Here is a 13,007-nt window from a genome sequence, read left to right on the forward strand (position 1 = left end):
TAATGAATAAAAATAATAATTTATTAATGATTAATTAATTTTTTATTTCAGTTGGATATAGAGCGGGTCCCACTCTTGTCATATCATCATTTAACAGCCAATTTGATAGAATATTGAACAGATTTCTGATATTGCAACAAATTCATAAGTTGAGGTATAACAGTGCAATATTTAAAATATGAGGTATGAGATTGTAGTTTGATCCCTAATTGAGGTAGTTTTGCATAATTTACCTAATTTATATCACATGGTTTATGTTCCTAACATTATTGAAAACTAGATGTTTAGAATATTGTCTTAATTACTAATTGTTTTCAATTAACATATGCTATAAAATGGTAGGGGTTATATGTCAGTGAATCCAAGACCTTGGACATGCACTGCCTGGGATTGAGAATGCTGATAAAGGATACCAGCGTCTGCAATAGAGTCACCATTGACAAATACAAATTGGGAAGGTTAATATTGAACTATGTATATTGAACGTAGTGTACTGTAATTTAAAAAAAATAATAAAAGAAATACATTTTATATGCGCGAAAGTGCGTGTAAATAAAGCAGTTAATATCAAAACCTAATAAATATAAGAGCAACTCCAGTGGGGAAGGTTGCTCGGGGGACAGGCCAGCAAACAGGGCCAAATTGTTGGGGGGATAGGGTCCAGCGTATGGGAGCCCGAGGGACAGGAGAGGCCCGAGCAACAAGCCCGGCAGGGGGATTGCCAGCCCGAGAGCCCGAGGGCCATGTGACGTGGGCTGACGTCAGGATGACATCATCATAATATAAAATTAATAAAAATATAAATAATTTATAAAAAATGTAAAACTCTGGCTTCGAACTCAACGGCTCTCGCCCGAGTTCGTCACCAAGACTGATGGCACCTGGGATCCGAATCCACAACAAATGTAGAAAAAAAATCCAAATCAGACCAAATCTTCCATAACAGAGGCCATATTCAACACAAAAATTGAAAGAAAAAAATTGAAAATATTAAAAAATCGGTTTGGCCGCTGGGTTTGTGCTCCCTACCACCGTCTTCTCCGGCCCGCTGGGTTTTGTTCTCCACCGCCGTCAAACCGACTCTCTGGCAGTAAATCTGGGTTTTGTTGACCACCGGCCGTCAAATGGGTGGGGTTAGGGTATGGTGGTGAGCTAGAGGTGGGTAGGGTATGGAAGGATCAAGGGAGAGAAGAGTGGAATCGAATAGGGAGGGGAAGGTTGGATGTGCGGGGGATCGAAGAGGGTTAGGTGGGCACAGAGGAGAGAAGGGAGAGGAGTGAGAGAGTGGGAAGGAAGAAGAAAGATAAATGGTAGAAGTTTCGGGAAGACCAAAAGGAAAATATAAATTTATAAAAAATAAATAATATAATATTAATTAAAAATAAAAAAATTACTAATATTTTATTACCAATTGTCAGGGCTATTCAATGCAGAGGTGGGGATGCAAAAGACAATTGCCAAGGCAATTACTATTTATTAAGGGCAGTTACTGTTCAGTAGGTGGATTAAATAGTGAATAGCCTGGGGGGAGGGCTCCCACGCTGGAGTTACTCTAAGAGCAATGTTGGTCTTTGAACTTTTTTTTTTTTTTTTTTTGGGTCAGAAGGTAGAGAACATTTATAAAATACAGTCTAGACTAACATATTATAGCGTATGTTCTAGTTCTACATGGTTTCTCTTTAAAAGCACTAGAGTGATTTTATTAATAGGAATTGGACGATACAAGGGATAACCTACTGAGTATATATTCTTCAGTGACTTAATTTTTAATTTGGAGAGAAATTTGCACAAATAACACATCAAATAAACCCCTGAAGTTGTACATTCTACACGTTAATATTGATGCTAGAAGTATCCTCTTTCTAAACCTAGCTGTAGTCATCTATTGCACATGAACAATTTTTAAAGACTCGGCACATCAAGCGTCAAGCACGCCTAGCAAAGACAATTTGACCAAACAAACACCTAGTACATCCATCACTTAATTGCAAGGTCGGAAATACTCCCAGGACCCAGGTTAACAATACTCAATAAATTAAACAAGAAAATGATAATCCCGCCCCCCCCCCCCCCCCCCAAGACCCAAGTTAACAATACTCAATAAATTAAACAAGAAAATGATAATCCGACCCCATATGTGAGAGTCTTTGACTAATTACTTTTATTTTTTTATTTTTTTATAAGTCCAATGAAGTAAGATTATGAGAGATTAGCGTTTCGACAATAATACTTGATGGTATAATTGACAAATATAAGGGTCGTTTGGTAGCTAAAAGATACCGTAAAAAACATGGTTTGGATTTCTTTGATACATACTCACTTGTAACGAGAATTACGTCAATAAGACTGTTAATTGCTATAGATGCACTCCATAACCTGGAAATACATCAAATTGATGTAAAGACTGCATTCTTAAATGGAGACTTAGATGAGGAAATATATATGGAACAACCCGAGGGGTTTGTGGTTAAAGGTCAAGAACACAAAGTTTGTAAACTTGTGAAATCGCTATATGGGCTTAAACAAGCTCCAAAGCAATGGCATGAAAATTTTGACCATATTATGATCACACATGGTTTTAAGATAAATGAGTGTGATAAGTGTGTCTATATAAAAACTCAAAATAATGCTTGTGTTATGTTGTGTTTATATGTAGATGATATGCTTATAATGGGAACTAACAAAGAGATAATAAATTGAACCACGAAGATATTGAAATCAAGTTTCGATATGAAAGATCTTGGTCTAGCTAATGTGATTCTTGGTATAAAAATCAAAAGAAACCAATAAGGTTATATTCTTACACAATCCCATTATATAGAAGCAACACTTAGAAAGTATGGTCATTTGGAAAGTAAAGATGCAATTACTCCTTTTGATGCCAATAGCAAACTAAAGAAAAATAGTGGTGATGCTATATATCAACGTGAATATTCACAAGTTATTAGAAGCCTTATGTACATTATGAACTGTACAAGGCCTGATATAGCATACTCAGTGAGTAGATATACATGCAATCCTGGGCATGATCATTGGGAAGCTTTAATTCAAGTATTGAGATACTTAAAACATACAATGAATTATGTGTTGCATTATACAAGGTATCCTCATGTGCTGGAAGGATTTACTGACGCGAATTGGATATCCGATAGTACTGATACGAAATCCAAGAGTGGATATGTATTTACTTTGGGAGGAGCAACAATATCTTGGAAATCTTCCAAACAAACATGCATAGCCCAATCAACAATGGAATCGGAATTTATAGCTCTCGATAAAGCTGGAGAAGAAGCTGAGTGGTTAAGAGATTTTTTGGAAGATGTTCTCATATGGCCTAAACATGTAACGGCAATATGTATACACTGTGATAGTTTAGCTGCACAATATCGAGCTAAAAATAGTGTATACAATGGGAATTATAGAAAAATTAGACGAAGGCATAATACAATAAAGCAATGGCTCTCTAGTAGTGTAATTTCTATTGACTATGTTAAGTCAAAGGATAATATTGTGGATCCTCTTACTAAAGGTTTGTCTAGAGAGCAAGTTAAGCATACATCGAGGGGAATGGGTTTAAAACCAATAGAGTAAAATGAAACTGCCAAACGGAAACCTAACTTAGTTGATTGGAGATCACATGGTCTAAGTTCAATAGGCAAACTGGTTGGGCATGATTCAAAGAAGAAACACACTTAAATACCCATTCCTATGATGGACGAAGTGTGTGATTGCTGATGGGTGTAGGATACATTAGTTTAATGGTATTAGTACTTGTAAATCATGTGGAATAGTAGCAGCCTATTCTTAATCAATATCACATATATGAGAGTAAATGTGGGGTCGCATTTATGAGAATTACATGACTACATTCTCTATAACTCTCATGAATCCAGGATTTGTTCAGGACCAAAATGAACACAAACGTATGAATTTGCGATGTGTTGGTGTGACATATGTTTTGCTTATTGTCTTGGTTTACTGCGGAGATGAACAGTTCAAGATTTATATTCACTGCATCATCTAGTAAATCCGATAAGTATATACTAAGGTAGGTTCAAGTCCAAAAGACACATCTCCTTATGTATGTTACATCTATTGTTTACTCTCGTATCTTAGTTTCTCTAGGACCAAATAGTCGTCTCAAAATGTGGGGTATTGTTGGAAGTTTGGAGACTTTTGTCCCACATCGGGGACCTTTATATATGTTTTGTCTTCTACAATATTAGTTAGGTGTTGGACCATTTGGAATGATGATTGAGGCTTGGGCCACTAATTGTATGGATTAGGCTTGATGATTGTACCATAATATTAATATTAATTAATCAAGAGAAAGGCCTTGGGCCCTGGGGTGCTTAGGGCCTAAGAATTAAAATTAATCTGATCAATTAGTTTTAATTTTGAATTAAAATTAATAAAAACGTTTTGATTAATAGACACAACTTTTTGAAAAGAGTTGTATAGCTTCAGATACATCCAAAATGTATTTGAAGAGGTATGAAAGAGCCTATATAACTGGAGTCCTCAGTTCCATCAAAAATCATCTTTTAGCTCTCCTTTTCTCCTGTACAAACTTTCCAGAAAGAGTAAACCCACAAAGCAATTCGCTAAAATTCTATAATCCAATGCGGGTTATAGAATTAGGTAGTTGTATCCTGATCGAGCAGACGTTGTAGAACCACAAGCACAAGAGTGGGACAGAAATTTTGTTCGAATGACATAGTTTTTGCTCTAGCCTCTACCTTTGATTCATTCAAGTTAGTATCATTTTAATTTTCTGTATTTATTGTGTATCATTTTGTATTGCAAGTATTTTTGAGTAATAAAATATAAGTATTTCAAGTTCTATTATTTCTGTTTCTAAATTATTCTCCAACACTAATTAATGGTGTCTTTATAATTTCACATGCAAAAATTCAAAGAAGACAGCTTCTATATAAGAAAGTGATTTGAGTTTGGAAATTCACGGCAAATAGATTATTGGTTGCTTTCATATTTGAGAGTGAATGTTTGGACTTTTTGGGTAGTTTTGAGCGAATCAGTTTGACGAACACAAAGTTGTGCCCACATTTTATATGCACAAAAGTGCATGTAGAAAGACTGGTTAATATTAAAACCTATTAAATATAAGAGTAATACTAGTGTTTGAATGATTTTTTTTTTTTTATCAGAAGGTAGAGAACATTTATAAAATACAGTCCAGATGGACTTATTACAGCGTACTTTCAAGTTCTACAAGGTTTTTCTTTAAGAGCATTTTATTGATAGGAGTTCAACGATACAAGGGGTAACCTACTGAGTATATATTCTTCAGTGACTAAAATTTTAATTTGAAGAGAAATTTGCCCAAGTATCACATCAAATATAAACCCCTAAAGTTGTACATTCTACACGTTAATATTGATGATAAAAGTATCCTCTTTCTAAACCTAGCTATAGTCATCTGTTGCATATGAACAAGTTTTAAAGACTCGACGCATCAAGCGTCAAGCACGCCTAGCAAAAGACATTTTGACCAAACAAACGCCTAGTACCTCCATCACTTAATTGTAAGGTCGGAAATACTACCAAGTTAACAATACTCAACAAATTAAACAAGAAAATGATAATCCGACCCCATATGTGAGAGTCTTTGACTAATTAGTTTTTTTTTTTAATTATTTTTTTTAATAAGTTCAATGAAGTAAGATTATGCGAGACTAGCTCTTCGACAATAATTACGTATTGATTAGCATGTATTCATGCCAAATGTGTTGGATAAGAACCTACCGATCAAGCTTCCCTTCTCATGCATACACCTCTGGCTTGTAAATTTCACTTGGTATGAATTTCAAAAAGCAAAAAATAAATCCAAAGTATGAATTGTATTTCCGCACATTTCCTCATATTGCTATAGTTCATGTACTCTTGTGCATGCATTCATAATATTTGTGAGTAGAGACTCGGCATTATTCACACCAAGCATTGCCGCAGACAAGGAGGCCTTGACCTCGTTCAAGTCAGGAGTCAGTTTCGTCCATCTTTTTAGAATAAAAATACTTCCCTTTCAGGCTGCAGCAACAATTGCTAGTTTATGTACTGATTAATGGTGTCTTTATAATTTCTATACAATAAAATTCAAAGAAGACAACCTCTATATAAGAAAGTGATTTGAGATTGGAAATTCAAGGCAAATAGATTATTTGCTGCTTTCATATTTGAAAGTGAATGTTTGGACTTTTTGGGTAGTTTTGAGCAAATCAATTTGACGAACACAGAGTTGTGCCCACATTTTGTATGCGCGAAAGCGCGTGTAGAAAGACCAGTTAATATTAAAACCTAATAAATATAAGAGTAATGATAGTCTTTGAATGATTTTTTTTTTTTTTGGGGGGGTCAGAAGGTAGAGAACATTTATAAAATACAGTCCAGACAGACATATTACAACGTACGTTCTAGTTCTACATGGTTTCTCTTTAAGAGCACTAGCTAGAGTGATTTTTTTTATAGGAGTTGGACGATACAAGGGGTAACCCACTGAGTATATATTCTTCAGTGACTAAATTTTTAATTTGAAGAGAAATTTGCACAAGTATCACATCAAATATAAACCCCTAAAGTTGTACATTCTACACGTTAATATTGATGAAAGGAGTATCCTCTTTCAAAACCTAGCTATAGTCATCTATCGCATATGAACAAGTTTTAAAGACTCGACGCATCAAGCGTCAAGCACGCCTAGCAAACACAATTTGACCAAACAAACGCCTAGTACCTCAATCACTTAATTGCAAGGTCAGAAATACTCCCAGGTTAACAATACTCAACAAATTAAACAAGAAAATGATAATCCGGCCCCATATGTGAGAGTCTTTGACTAATTAGTTTTTATATATATATATATTTTTTTTTTTAATAAGTCCAATGAAGTAAGATTAGACAAGATTAGCTCTTCGACAATAATCACGTTTTGATTAGCATGTATTCATGCCAAATGTGTTGGATAAGAACCTACCGATCAAGCTTCCCCTCTCATGCATACACCTCTGGCTTGTAAATTTCACTTGGTATGAATTTCAAAAAGCAAAAAATAAATCCAAAGTATGAATTGCATTTCCGCACATTTCCTCATATTCCCATATTTCATGTTCTTGTGCATGTATGCATAATATTTGTGAGTAGAGACTCGGCATTATTCACACCAAGCATTGCCACAGACAAGGAGGCCTTGATCTCGTTCAAGTCAGGAGTCAGTTTCGTGCATCTTTTTTGGGATAAAAATACTTCCCTTGCAGGCTGCAGCGACAACTGCTAGTTTATGTACTGATTAATGGTGTCTTTATAATTTCACATGCAATAAAATTCAAAGAAGACAACCTCTACATAAGGAAGTGATTTGAGATTGGAAATTCAAGGCAAATAGATTATTTGCTGCTTTCATATTTGAAAGTGAATGTTTGGACTTTTTGGGTAGTTTTGAGCGACGAACCCAAAGTTGTGCCCTATTAGGTTCAAGCTTTTGTTTTCGGAAATTTAGGTGATCCGTTTCTATTTTCACACGCTCAAACCTGTTTCACCACTAAGTTTAATTTTGTGGTTTAAAATTTTAGAAGGTTTATTGATTTTAATATTTCTTAATTTATTTTCTTTTGGAGGTAGGGTATTCTACAACTATTTAAACAATTTTTAGGGTTATATAACAATTATCATTCATATCATCCTATATTAAACTTTGAGGTTTTCTCAATTTTTTGTGGATTGAAGTTTGCTAGTGGATTCTAGCTTAGAGTTATCATTTGATTTTTATGTTCAATGTATCACACTGCATCATTCTCTCCAGTCAGTATTTCACCTAGTGACAATCGGTCATTGGACGGGTAATACACTTTCTGAATACATGACAAATGTTTATTTGACAACAATGCCATTAGATTTAAAAAAAAAAAAAACTAGTCACATAGAAAATATGTGTTTGAGTAAGGTTTAGCGCCTTTTATTTCATTGGCAAAGAGTCATCATCATAGCACTGTAGTTTAGTTTGGTGTAGGGTGTCTTCAACTCCAATATCGTAATGATCAGGATGTTGCGTTTTTGCACATGCATCTCGAGTTTGAAATTTTCCTTCTCCTAGATTATGTAATAGTTTCAAACTCTTCCCATTTTCTTAATAATGGTAAATTTTATTTTATTTTAAAATAATACCCCTCTGTTCACCATAAATAAGTGTCATCATCATAACAACAGTCCACCAATTCCCACATAGGCAACTAGTTAGGTTGGGCTTATTAAAAAAGAATAATACTTATGCTCCCCATTGTCAAATGCACATATCCCACCTTATACAAATAATGTATCTTAATGGTATAAACTCCATAATCTGAACCGTCCTTCTTAATCTTCATTTGAAGATCATCTCTACAAAAAATTATTCGAAAAAAAAATTGTTTAATCATATAAATGTATGAAATAAAAGAATAGTTCATTTTGAATATGCTACTTGGTACGCACACCGTCAATATGTTGCATTCAATTGAATAACTAAACAATCTTCAATTAAAATATTTTTTTTTTTGTAGGAATGATCTTCAAATAAAGATTAAGAAGTTGAACGATTCCGATTATAGAGTTTATACGATTAAGATACATTATTGTATAAGATGGGACATGTGCATTCTCCCATGGAAGAACACAAGTATTATTTATCCCAAAAATGCTAGTGTTTCCCATAATCAAGGCCAATTAGTATCATGCTCCGATCTTGAGATACTTTTAAAATCAAATGCTCTGATTTTAGAATATTAACGATAAAAAAAGAAGTAGAGATATCACGATTTAACGAAGTCATACATCAATTAAAAATTCAGCAAATTGACTATAAACTCTTGTTCCAATAAAATTAATTTGAACTAAACTACAAGCATCCAACTCTTAAAGGACTGCCCATAATAACTACGTTGCTTAAAAGTATCAATGGAACTGACCATTAAACTCACAATCACCAATGGAAACTTATCTCCAAACATAAAGAATTTAAGGTCACGCGTGCTAGACTTGATGGTGTGCAATGTATCATTTTTCTTCTGCTGGGTACTCAAGTCATCTCCAAAGATGAAGTCAAATATGTTAAATAGGATTCAAAGACATTTAGATGTTCTCTAATGAATATGCCATATATAATATGGCATGTGAGTCATTTGACTCCTTACTTTGTAGCTTGACATCAAACAAAGAAGGAGTCAAATATATTTAATTGAATTTGTTAATACATGGGTCCTATTAACAACCAATAGAATAAAAACTACAATTAATTTTTATTATTTTTTAATAGTTAATGTAACTCTAGACCCAATAAAATAATAAAATAAATAGTTGATACATTCATTGGAAAAGAAGAGAATTTAGCACTTGTATTCAATTTGCCACATCAACCATCAAAAAAAATTTTGACATATTATATTTGACATCTCCTTTTGAAGATGCTCTAAATTTGTTAATTAGACATTGCATGGAATTATCAAATCCTGCACACCAAATTTAGCGTTTTGTATGAAGACTTGTTTTAATTGAAAAGGTCATGCATGCATGGGTGAACATTGACCACACACTTGAATCAGACATATGAGACCGCCGGCTGAGTGCTTTATGAGGTGGAGAGGTTTGGAGATGGGAGTAGGCTACAAGTAGGTTAATATTTTAGAAATATCTCTGATATTTAATTTGGATGAGGGATTATAAAACGGATGGAACTATACCTGCATAGATTCTAAGTAGATATGTCTTAGAATGTTACAAATTTACTTAAATTATGTGTAATTTTTACTGTTACTACAATTTAAATTCTAGTTATACTTTGTCACTTTTTTTTTTCCTATGCACACTCGTGTTAAAATATGACCTTTAAATCACTTCAAATAAAGTAGAATCAAAAGTCGACGGTTTTAAAAAACAGTGTGCATAAGAAAAACAATTAATGTATGTATAAATCATTTCCCTAACCAAGTAAATATGTATATGTCATGTAATGTTAATATCACATGATATGAAGAAAAAACAATGTGTGTATAATCATTTCCCTAATCACCAAGTAAATATATATGTCATATAATGTTAATATCACATGCATGATAATATTTTGGTTTCCTAACATTATGAGGGCGCATGTGTCACAAGTTGATATAATCTGATGTGTCATTTCTCTATTTACTGACGTAAAGTCATCTCCTAAGCCTCCTATACTAGTTCAAAAATCTACTTGATGAACGAGGTTGAAGACTCGACGCATCAAATCATTTGTACCCTCAAACACGTCTAGCAAAAGAAATATTTACAAATTAAAGACCCATTTCTTTCACTCAATGAATTTCATTAATAACCATTGTTGATAATGAATCCCACGTCGAGGAAATGTTGGATTTTATTTGTCTTATAAGTAGTTGGATTACATCTCATATTGCCAATTAGTTTTATAATGGAACCTCAACTTTCTTGATGGTATCTGTGAGATCCCACATCGGCGGGGTGAGGGTTGGTCCCTGACCTTATATGTACATGCAACTTTCTTGATGGTATCTGTGAGATCCCACATCGGCCGGGTGAGGGTTGGTCCTTGGCCTTATATGTACATGCTCACCTCCCATTTGCAAGACGCGTTTTGGGAACTCACTAGCTCCGGATCCCATAAAAACTCTGAAGTTAAGTGAGTTTGGGCGAGAGCAGTCCTATGATGGATGACCCCCTAGGAAGTTCTCGTGTCGAAACCTAAGAACAAATCTGTGAGGGCGTGGCCCAAAGCAAACAATATCGTGTTACGGCAAAGCCGAGTTGGGATGTGACAGAATGGTATCAGAGCCACTCTGTCGTTCGGTACGGATGTACCGGCGAGGATGCCGGGTTTCCCTTAAGTGGGGTGGATTATAAGATCCCACATCGACCAGCGGAGAGGGGGTGATGTGCCTTATATGTACATGCTCCCCTCCCTATAGCACAAGACATTTTGGGAACTCATTGGCTTCTGATTCCATTGGAACTCTGTAAGTTAAGCGAGCTTGGGAGAGAGCAATCCTAGGATGGGTGACCCATTGGGAAGTTGCTCGTGAGTTCCCAGAAACAAAACCGTGAGGGAATGGTAAGTCCAAGGCGGATAATATCTTGCTACAGCGAAGGCCGAGATGTGACAATTTGGTATCAGAGTTAGACTCACCGTCCGTTCGAGTGTGCCAACGAGTACGTAGGGCTCTCAAGGGAGGTGGATTGTAAGATCCCACATCGGCGGGATGAGGGTTGGTCCCTTACCTTATATGCACATGCTCACCTCCTATTGCAAGACGCGTTTTGGGAACTCACTGGCTCCTGATCCCTAAGAACTCCGAAGTTAAGTGAGTTTGAGCGAGAGCAGTCCTAAGATGGGTGACCCCCTAGGAAGTTCTCATGTCGAAACCCAAGAACAAATCTATAAGGGCGTGGCCCAAAGTGGACAATATCGTGTTACGGCGGAGCCGAGCTGGGATGTGACAATTTGGTATCAGAGCCAAACTCACCGTCTATTCTAGTGTGCTGACGAGGACGTCGGGCTCCCAAGGGGGTGGATTGTGAGATCCCACATCGGCAGGGTGATGGTTGGTCCCTGGCTTTATATGTACATGCTCACCTTCCATTGCAAGACGCGTTTTGGGAACTCATTAGCTCCGGATCCCATAAGAACTCTGAAGTTAAGTGAGTTTGAGCGAGACCAATCCTAGGATGGGTGACCCCTCATCCCTAGGGGAAGTTCTCGTGTCGAAACCCAGAAACAAAACCGTGAAGGAATGGTAAGCCCAAAGCGGACAATATCGTGCTACGACGGAGTCGAGACTAGGATGTGACAGTATCAGAGCAGTTTGTCGAGCGTGTGAAGCTCAATGACGCCACATGCTCCATGTCACCCAATTTGTATTAACCACGTGCTAGGCTTGAAAATTTGTCACACATGAAGGGGCGTGTTTGTAGAATTATCAAAGAGACGAGCCAACACACCCTCTTATGTGACCCAATAAGTGGGTCATACGTGGGAGATCCACCCATCGACAACCATGTGGAGCCACGTCACCCGATTTGTATTATCCACATGCTAGGCTTTAAAATTTGTCACACATGAAAATGCGTGTTTGTAGAATTATTGAAGAGACGGGCCAAAACCCCCCTCATGTGACCTAATAAGTGGGTCACACGTGGGAGATCCACCTATCAACAACCACGTGGAGCCACAAGGACTCACCCATCACGTGGCATACTAGCCTGCTCCCTAGCTCTGATACAATGTCGAATTATTAGAGAGACGGCTCGAAGACCCACTACTAACAACACTGATATTGTCTCCAACTTGGTAATTATCATCTGCACAGTCCATCAGGTGTGAGCTTTTATCACAAAATGTCTCAATATTAGTTAGAGTAGGGTTAAGATATTTAAACTCTTCTTTCTTTCTTTCTCTGGCCGATGTGGGATATTCAACACTGTTGAGAGTGAATCCCACATTGAGTAAATGAGAGATGTTGCATGTGCTTATAAGTAATTGGGCTACTCCCCATATTACCAATTAGTTTTATGCTGGAACCTCATCTTTCTTTAGCGATGAGTCTACTGTGCTGGTGGGTATTGATTAATTAGAAACAGAATCCCACTTGACCAAAGGCAATTAAGAAAATAATCCTGCCCTGATAGACCTTGACTAATGAGAAATGTTTGACGTTGATGAGAGTTTCTCCTTAAAATAATTTGTGATCGGTTTATATAGATTCATGCTTAATTGTTTATATTATAAATTAATATGTAAAAATCATCTTTAAAAAAATCAATTAAAATTAAAGTAGCTTAGTTAATCAATTAATAGTAAATAGATTAATGACTTGTAATGTTGCCGCGAGTCAACCAAATGTTTTTAGTACGTAAATTAAGATTCCTTAATTTGCTAGGATTCCTTAATTGCCTCTTCTACTACAAGTTATGTTTAGGATTGTATGTATATATTGTTTCCGACAGAGAAGAATACAACA

General features: G+C 35.9%; 1 long non-coding RNA gene across 1 annotated transcript in view; it reads right to left on the bottom strand.

The window, feature by feature from the left end:
* Positions 1–13,007, bottom strand: part of LOC139198241 (uncharacterized) — a 77,135-nt gene that overhangs the window by 4,046 nt on the left and 60,082 nt on the right. The gene's annotated exons all lie outside the window — the stretch shown is intronic.

Source organism: Malus domestica, chromosome 08, assembly GCF_042453785.1.
Source record: "Malus domestica chromosome 08, GDT2T_hap1".
Lineage (NCBI taxonomy): Eukaryota > Viridiplantae > Streptophyta > Magnoliopsida > Rosales > Rosaceae > Malus > Malus domestica.